Below are 10,114 nucleotides of genomic sequence, written 5' to 3'. Positions count from 1 at the left end.
GCCAGACTGTGGCCTAGGCCCGCTCCCCAAGGGGAGCAGGGAGCGGGCCTAAGCTGTCACTAGGACATCCCCTGAGGGCTCCCAGTATGTGAGAGGGGGCAGGCTGGGCTGAGGGACCCCCCCCCCCAGTGCACAAATTTTGTGCACCGGGCCTCTAGTCCATAAAAAAGATGACATTTTGCCATTTGCAACAATATGGATGGGTTGTGAGGGAATTATGCTAAGTAAACTAAGTCAGAAAAGGACAAAAAACATGTGGACTACAAAACAAAAAGGAATCAAGGAACAAACAAACCAAAACCAAAACAAATTTATAGATACAGACAACAGAATGGTGATTACCAGAGGGGAAGGGAGGTGGGGGGAAGGTGACATGGTTAAAGGGGGTCCAATGTATAGAGTTTTGGTGGTGACCATACTAGAGTGTACATAGGTATGGAATTATAATGTTGTACACCTGAAACTTATATAATGTTATTGGCCAATGTTACGACAATTTAAAAAAAGATGTTGATGAAACAATGCTTGACTTTTCTGCAAGAAAGCAATTGCATTTCTGTGGCATCTTTGTTTTTGAATTACTCTTCTCAAAATGCGATTTGCCTGTCACTGGTGGTGCTGTTTAGCATGGCAAAAGGTGTTTGGTTTTAATGAAACTTTTAGCCATAGCTGAACCACCATGAGCTAATTGCTTGCTGCAGGGTGGACCCTGCAATTCTTTACTTTGGGTGTAGAATGATTCTCTTTTGAAGTAAATCAGATGTACTAGTTATTCTACATTCCCAAGAATGGCAAGAAGAAAAACCGGAGTGAGGAAAAGTGGATGGAAACGGGATTTCAGGAAGATCAGTGCCCGTGGCTTAGCCGCTGCAGTAGAGGAAGTCTGGCTGGGAAAATTCCTATATCCATTGCTATGAACTCAGTTCTCCTTTGGAACTTTGTACTATGTAAGTTCCGTTTGATGAAGCCGCAATGCCGCCCAAGGGTGAAAATGGCAGTGGCTCTATGCTGCCATCTGGTGGCAAAATGCTGCATTGCCTCTCCCAGTGAGTCAGACTTCACTACCTGTGGGCTGCCCTCGGCTGGACCACCTGCTAATGTGCAAAATTGGGAAGTTTGACCTGTTTTGTCCATTATGTGCCACAGGAACTTCTATGTTCTTTTGATGTTCTCTTCTCCTCGGTGGAGTACGTCTCTCTTCCCCTTGGCGCCTCGTGTACTGTCTTTTCTTTTCCCATCAGTCCAAGGACAAGAATAAGAACAACTAACATCGAGTCCTTCCTAGATTCAAGGCTCACTAAGTGTCTTGTAAATATTACTTTATTTAAACCTGGGGAAACCCACATGGGATAGAGATAATTATTATTCCATTCTACAGATGAGAAAACAGATTTAATTACAGCCTATCTAGAGCCTGCACTCTTAATCACTACATTACCTTCCCACCTGTGTGTGAAATTCAATAAAATATTACCTATCAAATGGACATTTGGTTTGGTCTTATTTCCAATTGTGAAGAGAAACATTCATCTCTTATGAAAAAAAATGTCAAGTAGTAGGAAGCAGGTTGCAAAAATATTTGAGAGGGCCCTTAACTAAGTTCTATTCTTTTTTTTTTTTTTTTTTTTTAAGGAACCTCCATACTGTTTTCCATAGTTCCTATACCAGTTCCTATACCCCTTAAATTTGCCTATAATTAAGGCAGCCATGTTTCTGAGGAGGCTGAGCCAATCTGGAAAAAAAATTAATTTACTATTTCATAAATAAAATATAAATGTTTAAGCTTGTGGCAAGTGGTGGTTATTCCAGAAATACTCTCTCTGTAGCCCTACTTAAGCCCTGGGCACTGGTGTCCCTGAATCCTATTTCCAGCCACTCATGCTCAGTCTTTTTGATTTGGGAGGATCCCCGAGTGGGGTCCCAAGCTGTACACAACCTATAGGCTCAGCCAGGTCTGGAGGTATCTGGAAGACCTCCCCGTCACTAACTAATATAAGATGCTCAGGAGGGCATCACAAGAATTTTCTTAAAGAGGCCTTAAACTTACACGTTTCTTTCAAGCTTTAGAATAAGAAGGGGGGGGGGCTGTGGTACAGTCGGTATAGTAAGATGGTATTGCTCAGCATGTTCCATAGCATGCTATTCCCCATGCCCACTGTTATGAGGACAGGAGGTGTGCCAGCCACACCGGCCACTGCGCTCCATCTCTGTGAGCTGCTGAACGTGGCCAGCATCGATGTGGGGCACCAAGCGTGGGGGGCATTGTCTTCACTCAAACACACAATGGTGGGATGTGCCGGAGACTGGGACTGAGCAAAGGCACTGAGTCACATACTGTAGCTTGACTACTTCAAAGGCCATCCCCGCTGCCCTTTCCTTTCTTCTACCAAACAGGCTGGAAAGCTCACACACTTACCTTCCCAGAGTCCCTTGCAGAAAAAGGTGGCCAGGTGAGCTAGTTCAGGACAAGATGTAAGTGGTAAGCCATTAGGTTGGGCGACCAGGAAAGTAGTTGAAAAAAAGACGTTAATCGCTGCTTTATGCAATAGCTTGTTGCCCTTCCTCCTCCTTTATCCATCCTGCTTGGAACCAGCCCTGGAGAATCACTGCTGGATTTATTGTTGTCTGTATCTATGAGTTTGTTTTTTGAAAAAAAACAAACAAACAAACAAACAAACAACACCAACTTCTGTGTAGTAGGAATCTCGGCCATTTGCCACCGAATGCGTTTCTAACTGATAAAGACTCCAGGAAGCACAAGTGCTAGCTGATGAACACCAAGGTGGTGTTGGCAGCCCGCTTTGGGGAGTGGCAACATTGGCTGAGCTGGCAGATGCCCTGCTGACTTTGGTAGGTTCGTGCCGGGCTTAGAGATCCCAAATTTCTGCAAGTCGGGTGGGAGGCAAGACCAGAGAACTACCAGAGAACTTTTCTTAGTTGCGATTGCTTTGTACTCATCAGCTGGTGTGGCCTGAGGAAACTTGGGTTGTAAATGTGTTGGTGTTCATGCTCATGAATTTCAATGTACCATTCTGCTGATGTTTCAAGCATCTACCATGTGCTTAGTCTTTCACTAGGTCAATGTTTTGCAAACTTTTCTGTAAAGGGGCAGATAGTAAATATTTTAGGCTCTGCAGGCCATTCAGTCTCTGTTGCAACTGCTCAATGGTGGTGGCACTGATGCATGAAAGCAGTGATTAATGATAGGTGAAGAGATGAGGATGAGTATAGCTATGTTTCAATAAAACTTTATTTACAAAAGAGGCAGTGGAGAGGGCTTGACCTGAGAGCTGTGGTTTGCAACCCTCTATGCTGCATAAGACCCCCTCCCACCCAGAAGTATTTCTGAAAATGTGGTCTTCAGGACATCAGTTCCACTGGATATCTTAAAAAAAAGTTAGGAGTAAGTTAAACCAATATCTCTTTTTCATGGTACAACACCTATCCAGTCACTTAAGCTAGAAATCTGTGGGTTATTATTTATTCTCTCCCATCTTGAACACATCTCCAAGTCATTAGTTATACTTCCTAAATATTTTTTCATTTTTGTCCTTCTCTCTCCACCTCTATTACCCCAAATATCCCATTTCAGGCTCTGGCTACCTTTCACATTGGGTCTCTCCTAGTCCCAAACCCTACCTGCCAGAATCCTGGGTCAAAAATACAACTTGAGCCCTAGCCGGCTTGGCTCAGTGGATAGAGCATTGGCCTGCAGACTGAAAGGTCCTGGGTTCGATTCTGGTTAAGGGCACATGCCCAGGTTACAGGCTCAATCCCCAGTGTGGGGCTTGCAGAAGGCAGCCAATCAATGATTCTCGCTCATCACTGATGTTTCTATCTCTCTCTCCTTCTCCCTTCCCCTCTGAAATCAATAAAAATATATTTTAAAAAACACACAAAAACTCTAACCAAGTCACTGTCCTGCTTAAAACACATCGACACCTCCTCACTGAGCAAGCAGCACTTTCTAACTGGTGTTCACTGGGATGTTAAATGTGCTGCAAGGAAAATTCTGCATGGAATGTTGGATAAACCAGTTTAAACAGAGTTCTTTACCGCTCAGGGTTCTTAATATACAAACGAACATTTTGACTCTTTAAGACAGTGGTTCTCAACCTTCCTAATGCTGCGACCCTTTAATACAGTTCCTCATGTTGTGGTGACCCCCAATTTCATTGTTACAAATTGAACATAATTAAAGCATAGTGATTAATCACAAACACAATATGTAATTATAGATGTGTTTTCCGATGGTCTTAGGCGACCCTTGTGAAAGGGCCGTTTGACCCCCAAAGGGGTCGCGACCCACAGGTTGAGAACCACCGCTTTAAGAGGAAATACAGAATGTGGCACTTCCCAAATCCAATCAAACATGGACACTGTGGGTGGTTCATATGCCAGCCAAACCTTTTGAGAAACAGTCCCCTGTAGATATTGCCAGAAATCCAAATTCATGGGAAATGCTTTTAACTCTACATCCCCAATCAAAGAATTAGTTTCTCTTTTGATGCTGCCCACAACGATTGTTCTTGGCTGGATGTCTCCTTTCCCCTTGCAACACAGCCTGGGCACGGGAGGAAAAAGTAAGTTTGAGAGTCAAAAAGATTGGCCTCGGAATTTCAACTACTTACGAGATGTGTGAGCTCAGGTTAGTTTCTTCAGTTTCTTTGAGTCTCTTTTTCCTTATCATTAAAGTCGATATAAAACCTACCTCATATAAATCTTTTTATTAAATTATATGCCATCTATAAGGTAAAGAGCAGTTGACCAGCCCATAGAAACTATTCAAGAAATGCTATTTCTACTTCTGTTTGAACTTTCAGGCGATCTGAGCAGGAAGGCCACAGAACCAACTGTTTGCTTCAGCCTCCTCGCTGAAAACTCACTGAGTCTCTTGTGTACAAGGATCTTGAGAAAACTCTTGAGCGCTACCCATCCGATGCCCATAGGAAGGAAAATGCAGGCCTCAGGTGGCCCTCTCCTGTGTCATCCAGGAGACTTCACTGCGTGCCAGAGAGGACTTCCTGCCAAGGCTCCAATGATGCATTTAGATAAACATTGTTTGCGTTTTGTGTTACGTAATGTGAACATATCTGGCCCTTGCCTTGTGTCAAACATTTTTTTACCAACACCCCCCCCCCCCCCGAATTTATTAATGAAACAAGTGGTGGGTTTTTTGTTTGTGTATGAATAATAGTATGGTTTTTGGAGCTGTGCTAGTCACTACTTTTTATTTAAAAAATTTTCATGAAAGACATTTAGGAAAAAACTCTACAAATTTTAAGAAAAATGTGAACAAAATGTGATGTATTTAAAAAGGGCATGGGATATTCATTGAGGAGATGTAAAGTTTCCCTACATATTAATGTGTTGTAAAAAATCTAGAAAAATGCTTGATAAAATATGCAGAGGAAGCAGTAGATAAGACAATTTCTAGGAACAATTTAAAAATGAGGACTCTCCAGTGCTTTCACTTCTCTGTTATGCTGCAGTTTCTCAGTAGATGGCACCCTTCTCCTACCTTCAAAGCTTTTAATCACACTGAGGTGTAAAGGGCTGACAGTCCGATTACAACAGTTACCAAATCCTCTTTGGGTCTTGGCTAATCACCTACATACGGCCCTATGCCACCTACACTACATTGCAATAGAATGGATTTCATGGTTAGGCCAATATTTTAACTACAGTAAAGAAATTTACTCCTATATTTTACTTTAATGTATTTGCAAAATTCAGTTCTTCCATTCATCTCTTGCTGATTTAGAACCCTAGTCCCAAATATTGTCATCTCTCCAATATTCTAGCTTCACCTTAGGCCTCTTACACTCGGCAGCTGGCCCAGCTACTATTTTATCAAGAAGATCAAGCCATTCACTTTTTTTTTCGTCAGATTGGCAAAAAAGTGTGTCACAGAATTTTAGTAATTAGTTTATGTGTGTCATGAGATAAAAAGTGATGCCCTAAACCTTTGCTTTAGATAGCCCCAAGAGAGTCTCCACTACATGGAGGAGGGAGGGAGGGAGGGAGAGAAAGAGAGAGAGAGAGAGAGAGGTGGCAATGATGGAGCACAGATGCCAGTAACAGAGGTACACTCTTACACTCTTCAGGCTTAAAGCTTTGTCTAGGCAAGATCTTTGGCAGTGGTTTAAATGCCCAAAGAGTTGGATGAAATAAATATACCAGATGAGTTTTTGAGGGAGTTGTATTGCCAAAGCAAACAGAGATCAGGGTTGAAAGAGTCAGCAATCATTCACACCTCTAGTTTGAGGCTGTACGATCTGTGCAGTCTTGAAGAAGGATGTAGCCTGCGAAGCTTACCTCAGATATAGTCTTGGAAACAATCAAACAATGAAGAGCCCCTCCAGGGCCTTGGAGGGCAAAGGCAAGGAGACACTTTCCAGAGGAGAACCAGGCACGACCACCTGGGAAAGGGAGTCCTTGTGATTTCTGTTCAGGATTCCCCCTTTATGGACCATCACTGTGCTACCTCTGCACCCCTCCTGCTTTTGAATGGAAAGTCCTTTCTCCTCCTCCTCCTCCTCCTCCTCCTCCTCCTCCTCCTCCTCCTCCTCCTCCTCCTCCTTCTCTTTCTCCTCCTTCTCTTTCTCCTCCTCCTTTCTCTTTCTTCTCTCTCTCTCTGTGGCTATTCTGCTTCCGTGCACTACTCATTGTATATTGACTGTGATCGGCATAAATCAGTTACCTTTCACTTTCTTGGTCATCAAGCCATGGAGAGGCATACCTGGGTCTGATGGGGAGTGTGCCACACAAGAAATTCAGGACTTTGTGAAGCAAACAGTGGCTGAGCAGGGTTTTCAGTGCAGCTGGTCTGGGGTTGTGTCTAATAAGAAGAGGATGCATAGATACTTGGGGAAGTAGACTGTGGCAGAAACCATAAGCTGACACTCAACATCTGCTCTTACCTTTTCCCACAGTAAAAGAACCTGTGGTCTTTAGCTGGCTGGTGACAGTGTGAAATGGAAACCATACCACCAGCATCCTTTGCAGGTCGATTTGGTCATGTAACTAATTCTGGCCAATAGGGTGTGCTGTTCATGGGGTGTTTAGTGTTCTTGGATTGTCATTAAAGCATGTAGAGGTACCTTCTGCTCTCTGGGTTCTTGCGGGCTGGAATGTGGGCATCATGGCTGAAGTTTCAGTGCTTAGAGTGGACTGTGCTCATCAGTGATGTTTGGACTGTAAGCCACCCATAGCAAACGCACAGAGGAGCTTGGGTCTCTGAAAAGCCTGCACAACCACCTCCAGGCTTTTAGTTTTTTAAATTTATTTTTTTAAATTAAAAAACTTTCAATAACATTTACATTCAATATTATTTTGTGTTAGCTTCAGGTCTACAACATACGATATCCCCCTGATATTTCCAGTACTCAATGGGCACTACACATAGTTATTACAGTATTATTGACTGCATTTCCTATGCTGTATTTCACATCTCCATGACTATTTGTAATTACCAGTCTGTACTTCTCAATCCCTTCATCTTTTTCACCCAGTCTTCCAAGCCCCCTCCCCTCTGGCAACCGTCAGTCTATTCTCTGCCTCTATGAGTCTGTTTCTGTTTTGTTTGTTCATTTATATTGTTCTTTAGATTCCACATATAAGTGAGTCATATAGTATTTGTTTTCCTCTGACTGGATTAGCATATGACCCTCTTCGTTCATCCATGCTCTTGCAAATGACAAAACTTCATTCTCATTTATGGCTGAGTAATATTCCATTGTAGATAGGGGGGGCAAAAGTAGGTTTACAGTTGTTCGTCTGGAAAAGAATAATTAATAAATAATAATGCAAGAATGAACTCTGTGTTCTGAGTACTCATAACTGTAAACCTACTTTGCCCACACTTGTATGTACCACAGCTCTTCAAAAACCTCAGAGAGAAATACACTTCCACTTTCTTTAAGCCCTTGTTACCTTGGCGTTTCCGGGTATCCCAGCTGGATGTAGTGCTCACTAGTAGAGTGAGCAAGACTTGATGCAGAAAGATGAGCTGGGCAACTGTTGCAGGGCAGGGGACAGGTGACAGGAGCCTGAACTAAGGCAGTAGCAGTGGGGAAGGTGAGGAAAACCTGCTAGTGATGGTTGAGAGGCTGAGTGGACTGGATTTGATTACTAATGGGTAGGCAGGTGAGAGATGAAGTACCAGCAGAGTAGAGCTTTATACCTGGGTTTCTGGCTTGGACGCCTTGGGGGAAGCATGGAGGAGGAGCTGTGGGCATGGTGAGGAGCCCCCGAGGGAATCTAAAAAGTGAGGACTTCAAGGAGAGAACCTTTGAGAACATTAATAATTTGAGGAGGGAGCAGGGGAAGAAGCGGGTAAGCATATGACACCAGGACCAAGAGCAGCGAGGTTCATAATGTCAGTCACAAGAAGTAAATTAAGATGAAGAATGAAATCCCAGGGATATTTTCATAAAAGTCACTGTGATGGATGGATGTGGAAGCCAGGTGGCTTAGGAGCCAATGGGAGGTGAGGAAATGGACACATGACTCTAGGCTGCATTTTAAATGATGTTACTCATGGAAAGGAGAGTGGTTGCCAGAGTGGGATGGACGTTTTTGTAAAGTTTATTTATTTTTAAGTTTCACATGGCCTGTAGTATGCTTATGGGACTCGGGGCGCAGCTCCTGGTGGCGAGGTTGAGATATGGGAGAGGGGACCTCTGAGGAGGCGCTGCCCAGGGGGAGGATCAGTCTGAGCAAGTTCATTGCTTTTTCTGAGGCTCAGAAAAAGAAGGGAGGTGGAGGCAGAAATAAGGCCTTTGAAAATATTAATTTGGGGACTGAGGGAGTTTATATTTTTCAGCTTCAATTTTCTTAGTGAGGAAGGAGAGAAGGTTACCCTTGGGAAAGAGTAGATGATGGGACAGTGGTGGGTTTGAGAGGAAGGTCTGAAAGGTCACCGTGGGAAACAGGAGAAACAGCCCAGGGTGACAGGTCTACCTGCCTTCGCATGCTAGCCAGTGGTCGCCTTTATACAATGCAATGATCAAGACCAGTGTGAGGCGAACCAGGGAAGACCTAGGCCTTGAAACAATAGCTGGTGACGTTGAGCTGAGCTTTCTAACCTCTACTGTCGCTGCTCCAGTTAGTGCGGATCCGCAGGAAGGACACCTTGGTACACATGAACTGCAAGGGCACAGATGACAGAGCCTTCACCACACCACCCTGCAAGCAGCCTTCCCAAGGGATGAGCACCAAGGATGGGTGCACTTGTTATTGGTTTGATTTCCAATTTGATAGCAAGTTTCTAGGGGTGGGGGGAGACGAATCCAGGCCACAGGCCCTCCAGGCTCTCTTCAATGGCCCAGTTGTGGCCTATTCACTGGCAGCAAAGGGAAATTGTTCAGCTGCTGGGGGACAGTTGGATAAACCCAAAATAGGCCACTGCCTGGAAACGTTGAAGATGCCTAGACTGCCATTGTATCTCTTCACCCAACCATTTTGTATGGAATGTTTTGTTTCACATCAGCTTTTGTTTGGTGACCCAAATTCTGTCATGTTTCTGTCAAGTGCTGACTCTTAGAGGTTGGAATTAAGTGTTTGTTTGTTGTTGTTGTTTTTAAAGCATTTCCAATTCATCTTACTTCCAGGATTCTAAATGATTTTAGTTGACAAACTGTGACTACCTCAGCATTGGGACACTGAGGAGTATATGGATCCTCTGTGGCCTGGATTTCCTTTTCTATCTTGGCATAGATGGAATGTTTGTGTCCTTCCACCCCCCAAATTAATATGTTGAAGCCGAGTGTGATGGTATTTGGAGGCGGAGCCTTGGGGAATTAGGGTGAGATTGGATGATAAGGGTGGGGTACTCCTGATGGGATTAGTGGCCTTATAGGAGAAGTAAGAGCCAGATCTCTCGCTCCATGCCCACAGACCGAGGAAAGACCCCCGTGAAGACACAGTGGGAAGAGGGCCATCTGCAATGAGCTCTCGCCAAAAACTGCATCAGCTAGCACCTTGATGTTGGACGTCCAGCCTCCAGAAGTGTGAGAAAATAAATTTCTGTGGTTTAAGTCACCCAGTCTGTGGTCATTTGTAATGGCAGTCAGAGTTGACTAGTATAGCATCACAATGTAAAAACAAAACA

This window comes from Myotis daubentonii, chromosome 17 (genome assembly GCF_963259705.1).
Source record: "Myotis daubentonii chromosome 17, mMyoDau2.1, whole genome shotgun sequence".
NCBI lineage: Eukaryota > Metazoa > Chordata > Mammalia > Chiroptera > Vespertilionidae > Myotis > Myotis daubentonii.
The sequence above is the reverse complement of the archived record's forward strand: the minus strand, read 5'-3'. Positions refer to the sequence as shown.